This window comes from Cherax quadricarinatus, chromosome 17, assembly GCF_038502225.1.
Source record: "Cherax quadricarinatus isolate ZL_2023a chromosome 17, ASM3850222v1, whole genome shotgun sequence".
Taxonomy (NCBI): domain Eukaryota; kingdom Metazoa; phylum Arthropoda; class Malacostraca; order Decapoda; family Parastacidae; genus Cherax; species Cherax quadricarinatus.
In genome coordinates, this window is record NC_091308.1 from 30,705,202 (window position 1) to 30,729,902 (window position 24,701).

At 47.9% G+C, this 24,701-nt stretch overlaps 1 protein-coding gene across 1 annotated transcript in view; it reads right to left on the reverse strand.

Annotated features, from left to right (window-relative positions):
• The window catches only part of LOC128686284 (cytotoxic granule associated RNA binding protein TIA1), a gene marked incomplete in the record, with an annotated part of 1,123,904 nt that overhangs the window by 146,412 nt on the left and 952,791 nt on the right, over nucleotides 1–24,701 (reverse strand).

Sequence of the window (24,701 nt, forward strand, 5' to 3'; positions counted from 1 at the left end):
CCTCTCCATCATGATGGATGCTCCCTCCTACCCTCCCTTCCCCTCCACCATGATGGATGCTCCCTCCTACACTCCCTTCCCCTCCATCATGATGGATGATCCCTCATACCACCCCCTTCCCCTCCATCTTGATGGGTGCTCCCTAATGCCACCCCTCCACCGTCAAGATGGATGACCCCCCCTTACCACCCTTTCCCCCTTCATCATGCATGATCCCTCCTACCACCCTCTCTTCCTTCCATCTTGATGGATGCTTCCTCCAATCACCCCCTTCCCCTCCCTCATGATAGATGCTGTCCCTTACCAGCACCACCACCTGATCCCCCTCCCTCCCTTCCCCTCTAGCACGGTTCCAACTCCCCCACACTACAAACCCGTACTAGTGTGATCAGAACATACAGGAGAATGATATAGCTTGTAACTATGCTTGAGGCTCGCTGGTGTGACCGTTCTGGGTAGAAACTATGCTTGAGGCTCGCTGGTGTGACCGTTCTGGGTAGAAACTATGCTTGAGGCTCGCTGGTGTGACCGTTCTGGGTAGAAACTATGCTTGAGGCTCGCTGGTGTGACCGTTCTGGGTAGAAACTATGCCTGAGGCTCGCTGGTGTGACCGTTCTGGGTAGAAACTATGCTAGAGGCTCGCTGGTGTGACCGTTCTGGGTAGAAACTATGCTCGAGGCTCGCTGGTGTGACCGTTCTGGGTAGAAACTATGCTTGAGGCTCGCTGGTGTGACCGTTTTGGGTAGAAACTATGCTTGAGGCTCGCTGGTGTGACCGTTCTGGGTAAAAACTATGCTTGAGGCTCGCTGGTGTGACCGTTCTGGGTAGAAACTACGCTTGAGGCTCGCTGGTGTGACCGTTCTGGGTAGAAACTATGCTTGAGGCTCGCTGGTGTGCCCGTTCTGGGTAGAAACTATGCTTGAGGCTCGCTGGTGTGACCGTTCTGGGTAGAAACTATGCTTGAGGCTCGCTGGTGTGACCGTTCTGGGTAGAAACTATGCTTGAGGCTCGCTGGTGTGCCCGTTCTGGGTAGAAACTATGCTTGAGGCTCGCTGGTGTGAACGGGGCAGGGTAGAAACTATGCTTGAGGCTCGCTGGTGTGCCCGTTCTGGGTAGAAACTATGCTTGAGGCTCGCTGGTGTGAACGGGGCAGGGTAGAAACTATGCTTGAGGCTCGCTGGTGTGCCCGTTCTGGGTAGAAACTATGCTTGAGGCTCGCTGGTGTGCCCGTTCTGGGTAGAAACTATGCTTGTGGCTCGCTGGTGTGACCGTTCTGGGTAGAAACTATGCTTGTGGCTCGCTGGTGTGACCGGGGCTGGGTAAAAACTATGCTTGTGGCTCGCTGGTGTGACCGGGGCTGGGTAGAAACTATGCTTGAGTCTCGCTGGTGTGACCGGGGCTGGGTAGAAACTATGCTTGAGGCTCGCTGGTGAGACCGTTCTGGGTAGAAACTATGCTTGAGGCTCGCTGGTGTGACCGGGGCTGGGTAGAAACTATGCTTGAGGCTCGCTGGTGAGACCGTTCTGGGTAGAAACTATGCTTGAGGCTCGCTGGTGTGACCGGGGCTGGGTAGAAACTATGCTTGAGGCTCGCTGGTGAGACCGTTCTGGGTAGAAACTATGCTTGAGGCTCGCTGGTGAGACCGTTCTGGGTAGAAACTATGCTTGAGGCTCGCTGGTGTGACCGGGGCTGGGTAGAAACTATGCTTGAGACTCGCTGGTGTGCCCGTTCTGGGTAGAAACTATGCTTGAGGCTCGCTGGTGTGACCGTTCTGGGTAGAAACTATGCTTGAGGCTCGCTGGTGTGACCGGGGCTGGGTAGAAACTATGCTTGAGGCTCGCTGGTGTGACCGTTCTGGGTAGAAACTATGCTTGAGGCTCGCTGGTGTGACCGTTCTGGGTAGAAACTATGCTTGAGGCTCGCTGGTGTGCCCGTTCTGGGTAGAAACTATGCTTGTGGCTCGCTGGTGTGACCGTTCTGGGTAGAAACTATGCTTGTGGCTCGCTGGTGTGACCGGGGCTGGGTAGAAACTATGCTTGAGTCTCGCTGGTGTGACCGTTCTGGGTAGAAACTATGCTTGTGGCTCGCTGGTGTGACCGGGGCTGGGTAAAAACTATGCTTGTGGCTCGCTGGCGGGACCGGGGCTGGGTAGAAACTATGCTTGAGTCTCGCTGGTGTGACCGGGGCTGGGTAGAAACTATGCTTGAGGCTCGCTGGTGTGACCGGGGCTGGGTAGAAACTATGCTTGAGGCTCGCTGGTGTGACCGGGGCTGGGTAGAAACTATGCTTGAGGCTCGCTGGTGTGACCGTTCTGGGTAGAAACTATGCTTGAGGCTCGCTGGTGTGACCGGGGCTGGGTAGAAACTATGCTTGAGTCTCGCTGGTGTGACCGTCCTGGGTAGAAACTATGCTTGAGGCTCGCTGGTGTGGTTCTGTAGAAACTATGCTTGAGGCTCGCTGGTGGGTTCTGGGTAGAAACTATGCTTGAGGCTCGCTGGTGTGACCGTTCTGGGTAGAAACTATGCTTGAGGCTCGCTGGTGTGACCGTTCTGGGTAGAAACTATGCTTGAGGCTCGCTGGTGTGACCGTTCTGGGTAGAAACTATGCTTGAGGCTCGCTGGTGTGACCGTTCTGGGTAGAAACTATGCTTGAGGCTCGCTGGTGTGACCGTTCTGGGTAGAAACTATGCTTGAGGCTCGCTGGTGTGACCGTTCTGGGTAGAAACTATGCTTGAGGCTCGCTGGTGTGACCGTTCTGGGTAGAAACTATGCTTGAGGCTCGCTGGTGTGACCGTTCTGGGTAGAAACTATGCTTGAGGCTCGCTGGTGTGACCGTTCTGGGTAGAAACTATGCTTGAGGCTCGCTGGTGTGACCGTTCTGGGTAGAAACTATGCTTGAGGCTCGCTGGTGTGACCGTTCTGGGTAGAAACTATGCTTGAGGCTCGCTGGTGTGACCGTTCTGGGTAGAAACTATGCTTGAGGCTCGCTGGTGTGACCGTTCTGGGTAGAAACTATGCTTGAGGCTCGCTGGTGTGACCGTTCTGGGTAGAAACTATGCTTGAGGCTCGCTGGTGTGACCGTTCTGGGTAGAAACTATGCTTGAGGCTCGCTGGTGTGACCGTTCTGGGTAGAAACTATGCTTGAGGCTCGCTGGTGTGACCGTTCTGGGTAGAAACTATGCTTGAGGCTCGCTGGTGTGACCGTTCTGGGTAGAAACTATGCTTGAGGCTCGCTGGTGTGACCGTTCTGGGTAGAAACTATGCTTGAGGCTCGCTGGTGTGAGGCTCCTGGTGTGACCGTTCTGGGTAGAAACTATGCTTGAGGCTCGCTGGTGTGACCGTTCTGGGTAGAAACTATGCTTGAGGCTCGCTGGTGTGACCGTTCTGGGTAGAAACTATGCTTGAGGCTCGCTAGTGTGACCGTTCTGGGTAGAAACTATGCTTGAGGCTCGCTGGTGTGACCATTCTGGGTAGAAACTATGCTTGAGGCTCGCTAGTGTGACCGTTCTGGGTAGAAACTATGCTTGAGGCTCGCTGGTGTGACCGTTCTGGGTAGAAACTATGCTTGACGCTCGCTGGTGTGACCGGGGCTGGGTAGAAACTATGCTTGAGGCTCGCTGGTGTGCCCGTTCTGGGTAGAAACTATGCTTGAGGCTCGCTGGTGTGACTGTTCTGGGTAGAAACTATGCTTGAGGCTCGTTACTGTGACCGTTCTGGGTAGAAACTATGCTTGAGGCTCGCTGGTGTGCCCGTTCTGGGTAGAAACTATGCTTTAGGCTCGCTGGTGTGACCGTTCTGGGTAGAAACTATGCTTGAGGCTCGCTGGTGTGACCGTTCTGGGTAGAAACTATGCTTGAGGCTCGCTGGTGTGCCCGTTCTGGGTAGAAACTATGCTTGAGGCTCGCTGGTGTGACCGTTCTGGGTAGAAACTATGCTTTAGGCTCGCTGGTGTGACCGTTCTGGGTAGAAACTATGCTTGAGGCTCGCTGGTGTGACCGTTCTGGGTAGAAACTATGCTTGAGGCTCGCTGGTGTGACCGTTCTGGGTAGAAACTATGCTTGAGGCTCGCTGGTGTGACCGTTCTGGGTAGAAACTATGCTTGAGGCTCGCTGGTGTGACCGTTCTGGGTAGAAACTATGCTTGAGGCTCGCTGGTGTGACCGGGGCTGGGTAGAAACTATGCTTGAGGCTCGCTGGTGTGACCGGGGCTGGGTAGAAACACGGCTTGTAACCTGGCTGCCCAGTAACCTGGCTGCCCAGTAACCTGGCTGCCCAGTAACCTGGCTGCCCAGTAACCTGGCTGCCCAGTAACCTGGCTGCCCAGTAACCTGGCTGCCCAGTAACCTGGCTGCCCAGTAACCTGGCTGCCCAGTAACCTGGCTGCCCAGTAACCTGGCTGCCCAGTAACCTGGCTGCCCAGTAACCTGGCTGCCCAGTAACCTGGCTGCCCAGTAACCTGGCTGCCCAGTAACCTGGCTGCCCAGTAACCTGGCTGCCCAGTAACCTGGCTGCCCAGTAACCTGGCTGCCCAGTAACCTGGCTGCCCAGTAACCTGGCTGCCCAGTAACCTGGCTGCCCAGTAACCTGGCTGCCCAGTAACCTGGCTGCCCAGTAACCTGGCTGCCCAGTAACCTGGCTGCCCAGTAACCTGGCTGCCCAGTAACCTGGCTGCCCAGTAACCTGGCTGCCCAGTAACCTGGCTGCCCAGTAACCTGGCTGCCCAGTAGTGTTATAACGTTTTTACTTTTTTCCCAAATAAAATTTCTCGTGTGTCATAAATCGACAAACTTTTGTTTAAAAACAATGAAAAAGTCCATGATTCCTCTCAGTTTTCAAAAAAGGTCACCCCTAAATAAAATTGATGAATCACCTCATATCTGCGTTCCTACTCATAAGTAGCAACTCTGGAAATAACTCATTGGTAACTCTATATACTAACTTCTACTGTTGTTGTTATTGATGAATACAACTTTTGGAACGCAATAAAGATGATCATTGTTGATACAACAAAAGATAACACGGGGAAAAAGATAACACGGGGAAAAAGATAACACGGGGAAAAAGATAACACGGGGAAAAAGATAACACGGGGAAAAAGATAACACGGGGAAAAAGATAACACGGGGAAAAAGATAACACGGGGAAAAAGATAACACGGGGAAAAAGATAACACGGGGAAAAAGATAACACGGGGAAAAAGATAACACGGGGAAAAAGATAACACGGGGAAAAAGATAACACGGGGAAAAAGATAACACGGGGAAAAAGATAACACGGGGAAAAAGATAACACGGGGAAAAAGATAACACGGGGAAAAAGATAACACGGGGAAAAAGATAACACGGGGAAAAAGATAACACGGGGAAAAAGAGTGGAGCTGTTGTCAAACTGCAGCGAATTTTCTCAGAGAAGGGGATTAGCAAACCACAATTTATCAGTTGTCAGCATCACGTTCTGGACAGGATTCTCTGTTTGGTAATGGATGAAAATTTTGGTGCTAAAACCAGTTCTCCAAACATCGAATATCCATTTGTATCCCAACTGGTGAAGAATTATGAGGAACTAAAGGCACAGTTTGTTAATGGAACAGAAAATATCCTCCATAAATCAGGATGGAGAGATGATATGAAGTTTTTGTACCATCGAACATGAGTGTTTAGAGTCTTTGAAGAAGGAGTTCACTTCCCTTTGATTAACTTTCAGAATATTCCAAACATCAGCAATGTGAGGTGGAATTCAAGAGTCATTCTAGGTATTCTTGTATTCATTCTTATACCTACAAGAAGGAAGACTTTGGAGAAGATATGAAGATTCATTTCATACACCTGGACAGATTATTGTTTACTCATCAGATGTACCATGAAAATGACTTCAAGAATTTGTCAGAAATATTGAAACCTTACAAAAAAGCACTGAACTCATTGAAAAATCACTGGAAGCAGGAACCGTCCACACTCAATATATCAGAAAGTAATCAGTGTGCTGAACGTGCACTCAAAGTTATGCAGGAACAAAAAAAATTGCAACTTCGGTTTATTCTAAGCAATACGTAGTAATATATGTAATATGTACAAACATGATAACAATGGTGCTGTAAGCTGTTTTATTTGATTTTAATATTACATGCAATATAAATTCAAGTTGTTTTCGTTACTCGTTTTTTTCAATAGGGGCGACATTTTCTAAAAAGATATTGAAATGAAAGGTCATTTCTTTGCTTCTAGGCAAAAGTTCATCTGATTAAGATACAAGAATATTACACTGTAAAAAAGTTATAACCTTACTGCCCAGCTTCTGAGGTATCTGTGGTCGAGTGGTCAATAGCGCCACTTACCAACCTGGAGTCTACCTGGAGGGTATTCTGGGGATCAACGCCCCCGCGGCCCGGTCCACGACAACGCCTCCCGGTGGATCAGGACTTGATCAATCAGGCTGTTACTGCTGGAATCACCTAGTCCAACGTACGAACCACAGCCCGGCTGACCCGGAACCAACTTTAAGTATCTGTCCAGCTCCCTCTTCAAGGCAGCCAGGGGCCTATTGGTAATTCCCCTTATGCATGGTGGGAGGCTGAACAGTTTTGGTCCCCAGACATTTATGATGTTTTCTCATAGTGTACCAATGGCGCCCTTACTTTTCATTAAGGGTGTTTTGCGCCGCCTGCCCAGTCTTTTACTTTCGTAGGGAGTGATTTCTGTGTGCAGATTCGGGACCATTCCTTCTAAGATTTTCCAAGTGTAGATTATGATATATCTCGCCTGCGTTCCAGCGAGATGTATCATAATCTCACATTATTTTTTCCGCTCTACTGTATGATTAAAGTTTGTAGTATACTCAGTTCTAATTATCTCCTCCAGTTTTCCGTAACGGAGTAGTTGGAATCAGTCTTCATTGAACATATTTTCCGTTGCCCATTGGAAAACTTGGTTTATATCTTCTTGGAGGTGAACCGTGTCCTCTATAGACGACAGTCTCATGCAGATCATAGTATCGTCTGGAAAGGATGACACTGTGCTGTGGATTGCATCTCTGTCTATATATGATATAAAGATGAACAGGATGGGGGCGAGTACTGTGCTTTGTGGAACAGAGCTGTTCACTATGGCAGCTTCGGATTTAACTCTGTTTACCACTACTCTTTGTGTTCGATTGGTTAGAAAGTTGAAGATCCATCTCCCCACTTTTCCAGTTATTCCTTTGGCATGTATTTTGTGCGCTATTACTCCATGATCGCACTTGTCAAAGGCTTTTGCAAAGTCTGTGTATATTACATCTGCATTCTGTTTTTCTTCCAGAGCATCCAAGACCATATCATAGTGATCCAGTAGTTGTGAGAGGTAGGAGCGACCTGCTCTGAATCCATGTTGCCATGGATTGTGCAGATTTTGGGAATCCAAGTGGTTTGCAATCTCACTTCTTAGCACTGTTTTAAAGATTTTTATGTGGGACGTTAAAGCTGTTGGTCTATAGTTCTTAGCTAATGCTTTGCTGCCACCTTTATGGAGTGGGGCTATATCCTTTGCTTTTAATGACTGGAATTTCACCCATGTCTACGCTCCTTCACAGTATACTTAGGGCATGCGAAAGGGGTTTCTTGCAGTTCTTAATGAACACAGAGTTTAACGAGTCTGGGCCTGGGGCTGAGTGCATGAGCATGTTGTCAATGGCTTTTTCAATGTCAATCGGACTTAGGGTAATGTTGGAAATCTGGCATACATTGCTGGAGTTTTGAGGCTCATTCATTAAAATATAATTTGGATTGTCGATCTTTAGACTGATTGGTGGCTCGCTAAACACAAAGTCGTATTGGGCATTCAGTATCTCACTCATTTCTTGGTTGTCATCTGTGTAAGTCCCATCTTGTCTGAGCAAGGGCCCGATACTAGATGTGGTATTTGCCTTGTTTTTTTTTTTTCTTGGCATATGAAAAGAAATATTTCGAATTTCTTTCAATTTCACTAATCGCTTTTAGCTCCTTCTGTCTTTGCTGGGTCCTGTGGGAGTCCTTTAACCTAAGTTCAATACTTTCCACTTCCCTGGTCAGCGCATCCTTCCGTGTATCAGATAGTCTAGCGTTCTGGAGGAGATCAGTTATTCTTCATCGTCTTCTGTAGAGGGAGTGTCTTTCTCTCTCCAGTTGACTTCTTCTCTTCTTCTGTCTTTGGGGAATATGCCTTGAACATACTCCAGCTGCCAGAAAGTTGATCTTTTCAAGGCATTGGTTAGGGTCCATTTTATTTAAGATATCTTACCAACATGTTTCATTTACGACATGGTTCACCTGGTCCCAGTTGATGTTCTTGTTGTTGAAGTTGTATTTGGTGAAGACACCTTTACAGATACATGCATTTTGCTGATCAGGACCCCTGTGCATGTAAGTCTGAACTTCGATTAGAGTGTGATCGAAATTAGTTGTTTTTAATATGTTTCTTACCAGGTCCTCGTTATTTTTGAAGATAAGGTCAAGTGTGTTTTCTAGTCTTGTTGGCTCCACTATCTGCTGACTTAGGGTGTGTTTATCGTAGTGAATTAGTAGCTAATATGTGTGTGACCTTTCATCTGCGCTGCCTCCAGGGACTGTTTCTACTACATTATTTGCTACATTCTTCTATTTTTTATGCCTTAGGTTGAAACCACCAAGCAGTAAGATGTTTGGGGATGGAGCTGGAAGGTTTTCCAGACAGTAATCAATTTTCAGTAGCTGTTCCGTGAACTGTTGGGAGGTAGCGTCTGGCGGATTATATACAACCAAGATGACTAGGTTTTGGTTCTTGATCTTTATTGATAGAATTTCAACATCATTTGTGGTGTTCAGCATCTCTGTGCAGATGAGCGACTCTTTGACATACAGGCAACCCCCCCCCCCTTGTTGCCTGTTCTTTCTGTCGCATCTAAAAAGGTTGTACCCACTTATCCATATTTCGTTGTCAAAGTGATCTTTTGTGTGGGTCTCTGTGAAGGCTGCAAACATCGCATTTGACTCCTCTAGAAGTCCACTGATAAACGGTATTTTCTTGTTGGTGGGGAACCTTGCCAGACTTCCCTGAAGTGGTTGCAAATCCTGCTGACGGCGTTCTCTCTCTCTCTCTCATATATATATATATATATATATATATATATATATATATATATATATATATATATATATATATATATATATATATATATATATATATATATCTCAGCTTGTTTCTGCGTGGTGGTGCACTGATATATATTAGGTACTTTTTTTAAAGTTGTAACACAGGAATGACATAAAACAAGGTAAATTTTGATAACGTCAACAGTACAGGGTTAACAAAACAGAAAACAAACGCAAAGAAAATGGAAATAAACAAATGTATTTTCAAGCGCAAACTAAAGCAGATTTATCATTACAAAACTTTGCATTAATTCGGTTATCACGAAAACGTGTCTTACAGTCCGCATTAGCCTCCCCCCCCCTCCAACAAAAAACACTAAGATTTAAGGTTACAAAAGCTCGCATTCATTAAGTAATCATGAAATATGTGTCGGCATTAAGGGTGGACGGGACGGAGGATGGAGGGGGATGACTCTCTCATTATAGACTTGAGAGGTGACCGCCTGTCTTGCCGTTAAATCTCAGTCTGTGACTCTTAAGACTGACGCAGCGTTACTGAGCCAACTTCTTGACGCTAAATGATCATTTCAGCCGAATTTTCTGGCGGGGAGGAAACAATCTCGTAATCCAAACTGACCGCAAGTGATCGTATGACTGAAGTTACTGACCGAAGTAATGAGTGTTGAACCGAGGTTACCGACCATAAGCGACCGTTTAACTGAAGTGACTTACGGAAATAGCTGTTGTACCTATTATGTTACTGACCACAAATGATGTGTAACTTCAATTATTGACCGCAAATGGCCGTTTATCTTATTACTGAAAATTTTCAACTTTTCGAATTACCTGAAGCTGCTCATTTCGAGCACACGCCCCTTCCCCAACACCCACCCCTTCCCTCAACCATCACCCCTCCCTTAACACCCACCCCTTCCCCAACACCCACCCCTTCCCTCAACCATCACCCCTCCCTTAACACCCACCCCTTCCCCAACACCCACCCCTTCCCTCAACCATCACCCCTCCCTTAACACCCACCTCTTCCCCAACACCCACCCCTTCCCTCAACCATCACCCCTCCCTTAACACCCACCCCTTCCCCAACACCCGGAGTGGGAGATATGGGAGAAAATGTAAAAAAATGCGGTTAGGAAAGCAAGGGTATCTTGGGCATAATAAAAGAACATTGCATCAACATCCGTTGTCCCAGATTATTCAACAATATCAGGAGATATTAGAAACACTGCTGGAAGACAAGTAAAAGTCTTCAAGAGGAAACTAGACAAGTACCTCACAGACCGGGCCGCGGGGGCGTTGACCCCCGAAACTCTCTCCAGGTAAACTCCAGGTAATAGCACCGTGATCTCCAACACAATATTAGAATCTGTATGAAAGTTACATCCACTGAAAACGAGGTAAATCTCCAAGTGGAAATAAATAAATTTTTCCAGTGGGCTGCGGAAAACAATATGATGCTCAATCAGGATAAATTTCAGTTACTTCTTCATGGAAAATTTGAGGAAATAACTAGAACGGAGTATACAACAAATTCCAGCCACACAGTAGAGCATAAAACTAATATGAAGGACTTGGAGGTGGCAATGTCAGAGGATCTCACCTTCAATGATCACAACAGTGTCACTATCACATCTCCGAGGAAAATGATAGGATGGAAAATGAGAACTTTCAAGACAAGGGATGCCATGCCAATGATGATCCTCGTGTTCTAAGCTGGAATACTGCTGTAAATTAACAGCCCCATTCAAGGCAGGTGAAATTGTAGATCTGGAGAATATACACTGAACATATTAGTTCAGTCAAGCACCTAAATTACTGGGAATGTTTGAAGTCCCGTAGTCTTGACCCTTGGCGAGAAAGATGCATGATAATTTACACTTGAAAAATCCTAGAGGGACTGGTCCCAAATCTGCACACAGAAATCACTCTCTATGAAAGCAAAAGAGCGCAGCGCTGTCTGACCCTTGTTGGTTAAGCGCTTAATTGTGATTACAATAATGTCTCAAACAGGGATCTGGAAGGTTACCTAAAGTTTGTGCCCGATCAGTCGGGCTGTTGTTTATACACTGGACTACGTGCGGCTAGCAGTAACAGCCTGGTTGATCTGATCCACCGGGAGGCCTGGTCAAGGACTGAGCGGCGGGGGCGTTGACCCCCGGAGCATCCTCCAGGTTGACTCCACATAGGTAGACAAGTACCAGATCAACCTGGTTGTAATGGATATGAGGGCCAGCGGGCCACCAGCAGCAACAGCCTGACTTACGAAATCGTAATGACACCAGGCAAGCAGCAGAGAAGTCTGGCCCAGGATCAGCATCTGACAGTAGGAAAACCCTCGATACCCATCAAAGGTATATCAGAGGTAGTGAGGGAGAAGTAATGGGGTAAAGGGAGGACCCACCCATGTTAGTATTAAGGCCAACAAGTTTACCCCTTAACCTCCCCCTCCCCCTCCAACTCCCCCCCCCACCACCTCCCCCCCCCCCACCACTAGAGCAGGACCCTCAAATGAAGTGGTGAAAACCGCGGAAAAGTTCAGCATTATCACTCTGCTCCATTGCCCCGAGCTGCTCCCCTAAGGGGGATGGGGAGGAGGAGGAGGAGGAGGAGGGGGGAAGGAAGAGGAGGAGGAAGGAGGTGGGGTTGAAGGTGGAAGGAAGAGGAGGGAAGGAAGGTGCTACTCAACGCCGCTCACAAGGTCGACTTTCATGAACTTCCAGGGGTTGTAAGACGACCCATACTCCCCTCATCCCCTCCCCCTTCACCTTCCCCTCGGCGTAGTGGAGACGAGGGGAGGTATCGCTGGGCGGCTAGACACACACTAACCCCCTGTTTGACAATCAATTATGCAGTAGCAATGTTGCACCAGGCACGCTTGTGGAGGAGGGGGGAGGGGGAGGGAGAGGGAGAGAAGGAATGGGAGGGACAGTAGGAATGGGAACGGGAAGGGGTTAAGGAGCCACGCTTGGCAACGCTGATAGTTCAAGAGTGAGGCAGTTAATAATATACTTTCGCCGTCAACAAGTTATATTAATACTATTATTACTACTGCTATTACTATTACTACTATTACTACTACTATTACTATTACTACTATTACCACCAACACCGTGACTTAGACTCGTTCGTCACTGTGGTAAAAACTTCTCTTATATACCACCCAAAATGGTCAGGCCTTTCTTACCTCTCTCTTCCTGTCTACCCACACCCTTACCTCTCTCTTCCTGTCTACCCACACCCTTACCTCTCTCTTCCTGTCTACCCACACCCTTACCTCTCTCTTCCTGTCTACCCACACCCTTACCTCTCTCTTCCTGTCTACCCACACCCTTACCTCTCTCTTCCTGTCTACCCACACCCTTACCTCTCTCTTCCTGTCTATCCACACCCTTACCTCTCTCTTCCTGTCTACCCACACCCTTACCTCTCTCTTCCTGTCTACCCACACCCTTACCTCTCTCTTCCTGTCTACCCACACCCTTACCTCTCTCTTCCTGTCTACCCACACCCTTACCTCTCTCTTCCTGTCTACCCACACCCTTACCTCTCTCTTCCTGTCTACCCACACCCTTACCTCTCTTTTCCTGTCTACCCACACCCTTACCTCTCTTCCTGTCTACCCACACCCTTACCTCTCTCTTTCTGTCTACCCACACCCTTACCTCTCTCTTCCTGTCTACCCACAACCTTACCTCTCTCTTCCTGTCTACCCACAACATTACCTCTCTCTTCCTGTCTACCCACACCCTTACCTCTCTCTTCCTGTCTACCCACAACCTTACCTCTCTCTTCCTGTCTACCCACAACCTTACCTCTCTCTTCCTGTCTACCCACAACCTTACCTCTCTCTTCCTGTCTACCCACACCCTTACCTCTCTCTTCCTGTCTACCCACAACCTTACCTCTCTCTTCCTGTCTACCCACACCCTTACCTCTCTTCCTGTCTACCCACACCCTTACCTCTCTCTTCCTGTCTACCCACAACCTTACCTCTCTCTTCCTGTCTACCCACAACCTTCCTTACCTCTCTCTTCCTGTCTACCCACACCCTTACCTCTCTCTTCCTGTCTACCCACAACCTTCCTTACCTCTCTCTTCCTGTCTACCCACAACCTTTCTTACCTCTCTCTTCCTGTCTACCCACACCCTTACCTCTCTCTTCCTGTGTACCCACACCCTTACCTCTCTCTTCCTGTCTACCCACAACCTTACCTCTCTCTTCCTGTCTACCCACAACCTTCCTTACCTCTCTCTTCCTGTCTACCCACAACCTTCCTTACCTCTCTTCCTGTCTACCCACAACCTTTCTTACCTCTCTTCCTGTCTACCCACAACCTTTCTTACCTCTCTCTTCCTGTCTACCCACAACCTTTCTTACCTCTCTCTTCCTGTCTACCCACAACCTTCCTTACCTCTCTCTTCCTGTCTACCCACACCCTTTCTTACCTCTCTCTTCCTGTCTACCCACAACCTTCCTTACCTCTCTCTTCCTGTCTACCCACAACCTTCCTTACCTCTCTCTTCCTGTCTACCCACAACCTTCCTTACCTCTCTCTTCCTGTCTACCCACAACCTTTCTTACCTCTCTCTTCCTGTCTACCCACAACCTTTCTTACCTCTCTCTTCCTGTCTACCCACAACCTTTCCTACCTCTCTCTTCCTGTCTACCCACAACCTTTCTTACCTCTCTCTTCCTGTCTACCCACCTTCCTTACCTCTCTCTTCCTGTCTACCCACAACCTTACCTCTCTCTTCCTGTCTACCCACAACCTTTCTTACCTCTCTTCCTGTCTACCCACAACCTTTCCTACCTCTCTCTTCCTGTCTACCCACAACCTTCCTTACCTCTCCCTTCCTGTCTACCCACAACCTTACCTCTCTCGTCCTGTCTACCCACAACCTTTACCTCTCTCTTCCTTTCTACCCACAACCTTCCTTACCTCTCTCTTCCTGTCTACCCACAACCTTCCTTACCTCTCTCTTCCTGTCTACCCACAACTTTCCTTACCTCTCTTCCTGTCTACCCACAACTTTCCTTACCTCTCTTCCTGTCTACCCACAACTTTCCTTACCTCTCTTCCTGTCTACCCACAACCTTCCTTACCTCTCTCTTCCTGTCTACTCTCTCTCTCCCTCGGTGTAGACACCATGGTAGGTCGTGTTGATGCTGGGGAGGTGAGACATACGTCTTGTTCTCTGTACAACAACATTCTCAAGACTTTCCTGTAGAATTAACATCTGACATTTTCCTGTTATGCGCCGCGAGATGCATCTTCATTTTCGCCTAAATTCTGAAGTCCAGCTCTTAGTATTAACTTCTCAGCTTGCTGTCTGCGCACTCTCAGCTTGCTGTCTGCGCACTCAGCCTGCTGTCTGCGCACTCTCAGCTTACTGTCTGCGCACTCTCAGCTTACTGTCTGTGCACTCATCCTGCTGTCTGCGCACTCTCAGCTTGCTGTCTGCACACTCTCAGCTTACTGCCTGCGCAATCTCAGCTTGTTGTCTGCGCACTCTCAGCTTGCTGTCTGCGCACTCTCAGCTTACTGCCTGCGCACTCTCAGCTTGCTGTCTGCACACTCTCAGCTTGCTGTCTGCGCACTCTCAGCTTGCTGTCTGTGCACTCTCAGCTTGCTGTCTGTGCACTCTCAGCTTGCTGTCTGTGCACTCTCAGCTTGCTGTCTGCGCACTCTCAGCTTGCTGTCTGCGCACTCTCAGCTTGCTGTCTGTGCACTCATCCTGCTGTCTGCGCACTCTCAGCTGTTGCACACTCTCAGTCTGCAATCTCACACTCTCAGCTTGCTGTCTGCGCACTCTCAGCCTGCTGTCTGCGCACTCTCAGCTTGCTGTCTGCGCACTCTCAGCTTGCTGTCTGTGCACTCTCAGCTTGCTGTCTGTGCACTCTCAGCTTGCTGTCTGCGCACTCTCAGCTTGCTGTCTGCGCACTCTCAGCTTGCTGTCTGCGCACTCTCAGCTTGCTGTCTGTGCACTCTCAGCTTGCTGTCTGCGCACTCTCAGCTTGCTGTCTGCGCACTCTCAGCTTGCTGTCTGCGCACTCTCAGCTTGCTGTCTGCGCACTCTCAGCTTGCTGTCTGCGCACTCTCAGCTTGCTGTCTGCGCACTCTCAGCTTGCTGTCTGCGCACTCTCAGCTTGCTGTCTGCGCACTCTCGGCTTGCTGTCTGCGCACTCTCGGCTTGCTGTCTGCGCACTCTCCGCTTGCTGTCTGCGCACTCTCAGCTTGCTGCCTGCGCACTCTCAGCTTGCTGTCTGCGCACTCTCAGCTTGCTGTCTGCGCACTCTCAGCTTGCTGCCTGCGCACTCTCAGCTTGCTGCCTGCGCACTCTCAGCTTGCTGCCTGCGCACTCTCAGCTTGCTGCCTGCGCACTCTCAGCTTGCTGCCTGCGCACTCTCAGCTTGCTGCCTGCGCACTCTCAGCTTGCTGTCTGCGCACTCTCAGCCTGCTGTCTGCGCACTCTCAGCTTGCTGTCTGCGCACTCTCAGCTTGCTGTCTGCGCACTCTCAGCGTCCTGACTGCGCACTCTGCCTGCCTGCGCACTCTCAGCTTGCTGTCTGCGCACTCTCAGCTTGCTGTCTGCGCACTCTCAGCTTGCTGTCTGCGCACTCTCAGCTTGCTGTCTGCGCACTCTCAGCTTGCTGCCTGCGCACTCTCAGCTTGCTGTCTGCGCACTCTCAGCTTGCTGTCTGCGCACTCTCAGCTTGCTGTCTGCGCACTCTCAGCTTGCTGTCTGCGCACTCTCAGCTTGCTGTCTGCGCACTCTCAGCTAATAACAACAACTTGATGCTACAACAAGCTGTGCCTGCTTGCTATGCTGCTGTGGCCTTAACCTTTTGCTAACTTGGCAACATAGCCAGCAACATGCTGCTAACGGCTGGCTGCTGCACCCAGGCAACGTTAATTGCGCAACAACGTGTCGCTGGCTGGCATTGGCTTAACCGTATTGACAGCCTTGGCATAACAACATTAACGCAGCTCGGTAACGGCTAACACAACCAAGCAACAATTAGCACAAGCAATAACGCCGGCAACCGGTAACAACATGCTGGTAACGGCGGCTAACGGCTGGCCAACATTGCGCAACAACTAATAACGAACAACGGCAACGGTAGCAACATTAGCAGCTGGCTATTAGCTGGCGGCATAACGAAGCAACATTGGCTTGGCTGGTACTGCTTTGGCTTTATAACAACAGCGGCTGCAACCAACCGTTAGCTTGGCTGGCAGCCAGCAACGGTAGCAACGGCTATGCTGCTTAACAACAACAACTGTTGTACTGCTGCTGTACTGCTGCTATGCAGCAACAAGTTCTTTGTATATTCTGATGCTAAATGTACTGCTGCTGTACTGCTGCTATGCAGCAACAAGTTCTTTGTACATTCTGATGCTAAATTATTTAGGGACTTATTCTGGTGTTTCAGTCTTTATTTTTCTTTGTGTTTATCCTCTTATATGATCAAGATTCCCAGGCAGCGAAGTAATCCACCCGGCCACTCCACACTGTGTGGCCCAGTGGACCACATCGCTGCCTGGGAATCTTCACCGTCCCCAGTAGTAGTTTCGAATCCTGCTGACCGCCATCTTTCTTTGTATATACCCACTTGTTTCTGTGTTGTGCATTGATATATATATATATATATATATATATATATATATATATATATATATATATATTTGTGTGTGTGTGTGTGTGTGTGTGTGTGTGTGTGTGTGTTGCAGGGGTCGAGTCTTAGCTCCTGGCCCCTGTGTGTGTGTGTGTGTGTGTGTGTGTGTCGTGCCAAATAGGTAAAACTTGCGGTTTTGGCTTATACAGCAAGGCAAGCGAAAATTTGAGTAAGCAATACTTTTTCAAAAATAATTTTAAACTTAACGATAAAAATATATTTCATTGTGTTTATTATTAAATTATTTTAAACTTATCTAAAACATATTTAGTTGGATTAGTCAAAATTAAATTGCGCTTGTGATAGTAGGAAAAGATTACGACATCTGCAATTACTGATTTCGGCAGTTCTCTACAGTTACAGCGTCACACTGAACAGTTACAGCGTCACACTGAACAGCTACAGCGTCACACTGAACAGTTATAGCGTCACATTGAAAAGTTACAGCGTCACACTGAACAGCTACAGCGTCACACTGAACATTTATAGCGTCACACTGAACAAACAGCTACAGCGTCACACTGAGCAGGTACAGCGTCACACTGAACAAACTGTTACAGCGTCACGCTGAACAGCTACAGCGTCACAATGAACAAACAGTTACAGCGTCACACTGAACAAACAGCTACAGCGTCACAATGAACAAACAACTACAGCCAGTCACACTGAACAAACAACTACAGCGTCACACTGAAGAGCTATAGCGTCACACCGAACAGTTAAAGCGTCACAGTGAAAAAGCAGCTACAGCGTCACCCTGAACAGTTACAGCGTCACCCTGAACAGCTACAGCGTCACACTTAAACAGCTACATCGTCACACTGAACAAACAGCTAGAGCGTCACACTGAACAAACAACTACAGCGTCACACTGAACAGCTACAGCGTCACACTGATCAGTTATAGCGTCACATTGAAAAGTTACAGCGTCACACTGAACAGCTACAGCGTCACACGGAACATTTATAGCGTCACACTGAACAGCTACAGCGTCACAATGAACAAACTGTTACAGCGTCACACTGAACAAACAGCTACAGCGTCACAATGAACAAACTGTTACAGCGTCACGCTGAACAGCTACAGCGTCACAATGAACAAACAGTTACAGCGTCACACTGAACAAACAGATACACCATCACACTGAACTACTGCGTCACACTGAAAAAACAGCAACAGCGTCACACTGAACGAACAACTACAGCCAGTCACACTGAACAGCTACAGCGTCACACTGAACAAACAGCTACAGCGTCACAATGAACAAACAACTACAGCCAGTCACACTGAACAAACAACTACAGCGTCACACTGAACAGGTACAGCGTCACACTGAAGAGCTATAGCGTCACACCGAACAGTTACAGCGTCACAGTGAAAAAGCAGCTACAGCGTCACCCTGAACAGTTACAGCGTCACCCTGAACAGCTACAGCGTCACGCTGAACAAACAGCTACATCGTCACACTGAACAAACAGCTAGAGCGTCACACTGAACAAACAACTACAGCGTCACACTGAACAGGTACAGCGTCACACTGAAGAGCTATAGCGTCACACCGAACAAACAGTTACAGCGTCACACTGAAAAAGCAGCTACAGCGTCACACTGAACAGTTACAGCGTCACACTAAACAGCTACAGCGTCACACTGAACAGCTACAGCGTCACAATGAACAAACAGCTACAGCGTCACAATGAACAGCTACAGCGTCACAATGAACAAACAGCTACAGCGTCACACTGAAGAGCTATAGCGTCACATCGAACAGTTACAGCGTCACACTGAAAAAGCAGCTACAGCGTCACCCTGAACAGCTACAACGCCACACTGAACAAACAGCTACAGCGTCACAATGAACAAATATCTACAGCGTCACACTGAACAAACAACCACAGTTACACTGAACAGCTACAGCGTCACTCTGAAGAGCTATAGCGTCACATCGAACAGTTACAGCGTCACACTGAACAAACAACTTCAGCGTCACCCTGAACAGTTACAGCGTCACACTGAACAAACAGCTACAGCGTCACCCTGAACAGTTACAGCGTCACACTTAAACAGCTACAGCGTCACACTGAACAGCTACAGCGTCACACTTAAACAGCTACAGCGCCACACAAACAGCTACAGCGTCACACTGAACAGCTACAGCGTCACACTGAACAGCTACAGCGTCACACTTAAACAGCTACAGCGTCACACTTAAACAGCTACAGCGTCACATTTAAACAGCTACAGCGTCACACTTAACAAACAGCTACAGCGTCACACTGAGCAAACAGCTACAGCGGCACACTTAACAAACAGTTACAGCGTCAAACTTAACAAATAGCTACAGCGCCACACTTAACAAATAGCTACAGCGTCACACTTAACAAATAGCTACAGCGTCACACTTAACAAATAGCTACAGCGTCACACTTAACAAATAGCTACAGCGTCACACTTAACAAATAGCTACAGCGTCACACTTAATAGCTACAGCGTCACACTTAACAAACAGCTACAGCGTCACACTGAGCAAACAGCTACAGCGGCACACTTAACAAACAGTTACAGCGTCACACTTAACAAACAGCTACAGCGCCACACTTAACAAATAGCTACAGCGCCACACTTAACAAATAGCTACAGCGTCACACTTAACAAACAGCTACAGCGTCACACAAACAGCTACAGCGTCACACTTAACAGCTACAGCGTCACACTTAAACAGCTACAGCGTCACACTTAAACAGCTACAGCGTCACACTTAACAAATAGCTACAGCGTCACACTGAACAGCTACAGCGTCACACTTAACAGCTACAGCGTCACACTAAACAAATAGCTACAGCGTGAACAAACACTGACTGCAAACAGCTACAGCGTCACACTGAACAAATAGCTACAGCGTCACACTTAACAAATAGTCACACTACAGCTACAGCGTCACACTTAACAGCTACAGCGTCACACTAAACAAATAGCTACAGCGTCACACTGAACAAACAGCTACAGCGTCACACTGAACAAACAGCTACAGCGTCACACTGAACAAATAGCTACAGCGTCACACTTAACAAGCAGCTACAGCGTCACACTTAACAAGCAGCTACAGCGTCACACTTAACAAACAGCTACAGCGTCACACTTAAACAGCTACAGCGTCACACTTAACAAATAGCAACAGCGTCACACTTAACAAATAGCTACAGCGTCACACTGAACAGCTACAGCGTCACACTTAACAGCTACAGCGTCACACTGAACAAACAGCTACAGCGTCACACTGAACAGCTACAGCGTCACACTGAACAAACAGCTACAGCGTCACACTGAACAAACAGCTACAGCGTCACACTGAACAGCTACAGCGTCACACTGAACAAACAGCTACAGCGTCACACTGAACAAACAGCTACAGCGTCACACTGAACAAACAGCTACAGCGTCACACTGAACAAACAGCTACAGCGTCACACTGAACAGCTACAGCGTCACACTGAACAAACAGCTACAGCGTCACACTGAACAAACAGCTACAGCGTCACACTGAACAAACAGCTACAGCGTCACACTGAACAAACAGCTACAGCGTCACACTGAACAAACAGCTACAGCATCACACTGAACAAACAGCTACAGCGTCACACTGAACAAACAGCTACAGCGTCACATTGAACAAACAGCTACAGCGTCACACTGAACAAACAGCTACAGCGTCACACTGAACAAACAGCTACAGCGTCACACTGAACAAACAGCTACAGCGTCACACTGAACAAACAGCTACAGCATCACACTGAACAAACAGCTACAGCGTCACACTGAACAAACAGCTACAGCGTCACATTGAACAAACAGCATCTCTGAACACAAAAGTGGAAGAAACAATCAAGCACTGGAAGAGCTACATGAACGTCCGCTTCAACAAGAACCTTGATTACCATGATGACAAAACTGAAGAAGAAAAGTTATGTGAGGCAGTGATAGTTAACAGTTGTCACTTTACCAGTGAAATAAACCAAACTAACTACAAAGATACCTCTGTTAGCATCATGAAAGTTAATGTACTAGTTAAGGAAATTAAAGAAGCAGGTTTACTAGGTAAACAAGGTAGTAAACAATGTTTTATGGTCAGATTTGATTCATATGACAAGAAAAAGTATCTAATTAAATCATCAATTAGAGTAAAAAATGGAGTACACATCAATGTCAGAAGCTTTTGTTCAGATTGAAAAAAATTTAAAAGGGATAACAGTGACAAAATCCATCACTGTTTCACTCGAGATGGGAGAATTCTAGTGAGAAAAACAGATGTAGACCGTTTATATACTATCATAAATGAACATGATGTATCCAGCTTCCTTAAAGCTGCAGATCTTACCCAGACTGATTCACCAGTTGCACCTTAACATTATCATCTACGTGTATTGTATGTTCCTACTGCATTATCCTACAAATCCTTGTACTATCATTTACAACCTGCCTTCACAACCCACCTTCACAACCTACCTCCACAACCTGCCATCACAACCTACCTTCACAACCTACCTTCACAACCTACCTACACAACCTACCTTCACAACCTACCTTCACAACCTACCTACACAACCTACCTTCACAACCTGCCATCACAACCTACCTTCACAACCCACCTTCACAACCTACCTTCACAACCTGCCTTCACAACCTACCTTCACAACCCACCTTCACAACCTACCTTCACAACCTGCCTTCACAACCTACCTTCACAACCTGCCTTCACAACCTACCTTCACAACCTACCTTCACAACCTGCCTTCACAACCTACCTTCACAACCCACCTTCACAACCTACCTTCACAACCTGCCTTCACAACCTACCTTCACAACCTACCTTCACAACCTGCCTTCACAACCTGCCTTCACAACCTACCCTCACAACCTGCCTTCACAACCTACCTTCACAACCTACCTTCACAACCAACCTTCACAACCTGCCTTCACAACCTACATTCACAACCTGCCTTCACAACCTACCTTCACAATCTACCTTCACACCCTGCCTTCACAACCTACCTTCACAACCCTACCTTCACAACCTACATTCACAACCTACCTTCACAACTTTGCCTTCACAACCTACCTTCACAACCCACCTTCACAACCTGCCTTCACAACCAACCTTCACAACCTGCCTTCACAACCTACCTTCACAACCCACCTTCACAACCAACCTTCACAACCTGCCTTCACAACCTACCTTCACAACCTGCCTTCACAACCTACCTTCACAATCTACCTTCACACCCTGCCTTCACAACCTACCTTCACAACCCTACCTTCACAACCTACATTCACAACCTACCTTCACAACCTTGCCTTCACAACCTGCCTTCACAACCCACCTTCACAATCTACCTTCACATCCTGCCTTCACAACCTACCTTCACAATCTACCTTCACACCCTGCCTGCACAACCTACCTTCACAACCTACCTTCACAACCTACCTTCACAACCTACCTTCACAACCTACCTTCACAACCTGCCTTCACAACCTACCTTCACAACCTACCTTCACAACCTACCTACACAACCTGCCTTCACAACCTGCCTTCACAACCTGCCTTCACAATCTAACTTCACAACCTACATTCACAACCTGACTTCACAACCAACCTACACAACCTGCCTTCACAACCTGCCTTCACAACCAACCTACACAACCTACCTTCACAACCTACCTTCACAACCTACCTCCACAACCTGCCATCACAACCCACCTTCACAACCCACCTTCACAACCCACCTTCACAACCTGCCTTCACAACCTACCTTCACAACCTACCTTCACAACCTACCTTCACAACCTACCTTCACAACCTACCTTCACAACCTGCCTTCACAACCTACCTTCACAACCTGCCTTCACAACCTACCTTCACAACCTACCTTCACAACCCACCTTCACAACCTACCTCCACAACCTGCCATCACAACCTACCTTCACAACCCACCTTCACAACCTACATTCACAACCCACCTTCACAACCTACCTCCACAACCTGCCATCACAACCTACCTTCACAACCCACCTTCACAACCTACCTTCACAACCTGCCTTCACAACCTACCTTCACAACCTGCCATCACAACCTACCTTCACAACCTACCTTCACAACCTACCTTCACAACCTACCTTCACAACCTGCCTTCACAACCTGCCTTCACAACCTACCTTCACAACCTGCCATCACAACCTACCTTCACAACCCACCTTCACAACCTGCCTTCACAACCTACCTTCACAACCTGCCATCACAACCTACCTTCACAACCTACCTTCACAATCTACCTTCACACCCTGCCTTCACAACCTACCTTCGCAACCCTACCTTTACAACCTACCTTCACAACCCTGCCTTCACAACCTACCTTCACAATCTACCTTCACAACCTACCTTCACAATCTACCTTCACAACCTACCTTCACAATCTACCTTCACACCCTGCCTTCACAACCTACCTTCACAACCTACCTTCACAATCTACCTTCATACCCTGCCTTCACAACCTACCTTCACAACCTACCTTCACAATCTACCTTCACACCCTGCCTTCACAACCTACCTTCACAATCTACCTTCACACCCTGCCTTCACAACCTACCTTCACAACCTACCTTCACAATCTACCTTCACACCCTGCCTTCACAACCTACCTTCACAACCTACCTTCACAACCTACCTTCACAACCTACCTTCACACCCTGCCTTCACAACCTACTTTCACAACCTACCTTAACAATCTACCTTCACACCCTGCCTTCACAACCTACCTTCACAACCCACCTTCACAACCTACCTTCACAATCTACCTTCACACCCTGCCTTCACAACCTTCCTTCACAACCTACCTTCACAACCTACCTTCACAGCCCTGCCTTCACAATCTACCTTCACAACCTACCTTCACAACCTACCTTCACAACCTGCCTTCACAACCTACCTTCACAACCTACCTACACAACCTGCCTTCACAACCTGCCTTCACAACCTACCTTCACAACCTGCCTTCGCAACCTACTTTCACAACCTGCCTTCACAACCTATCTTCACAACCTACCTACACAACCTGCCTTCACAACCTGCCTTCACAACCTGCCTTCACAACCTGCCTACACAACCTACCTTCACAACCTACCTACACAACCTGCCTACACAACCTGCCTTCACAACCTGCCTTTACAACCTACCTACACAACCTGCCTTCACAACCTGCCTTCACAACCTGCCTTCACAACCTGCCTACACAACCTACCTTCACAACCTGCCTACACAACCTACCTTCACAACCTACCTTCACAACCTGCCTTCACAACCTACCTTCACAACCTGCCTTCACAACGTGCCTACACAACCTACCTTCACAACCTGCCTACACAACCTACCTTCACAACCTGCCTTCACAACCTACCTACACAACCTACCTACAACCTACCTTTACAACCTGCCTTCACAACCTGCCTTCACAACCTGCCTTCACAACCTACCTTCACAACCTACCTTCACAACCTGCCTTCACAACCTACCTACACAACCTACCTTCACAACCTACCTACACAACCTACTTTCACAACCTGCCTTCACAACGTACCTACACAACCTGCCTTCACAACCTACCTTCACAACCTGCCTTCACAACCTGCCTTCACAACCTACCTACACAACCTACCTTCACAACCTACCTTCACAACCTGCCTTCACAACCTGCCTTCACAACCTACCTACACAACCTACCTTCACAACCTGCCTTCACAACCTGCCTTCACAACCTGCCTTCACAACCTGCCTTCACAACCTGCCTTCACAACCTGCCTTCACAACCTGCCTTCACAACCTGCCTTCACAACCTACCTACACAACCTACCTTCACAACCTGCCTTCACAACCT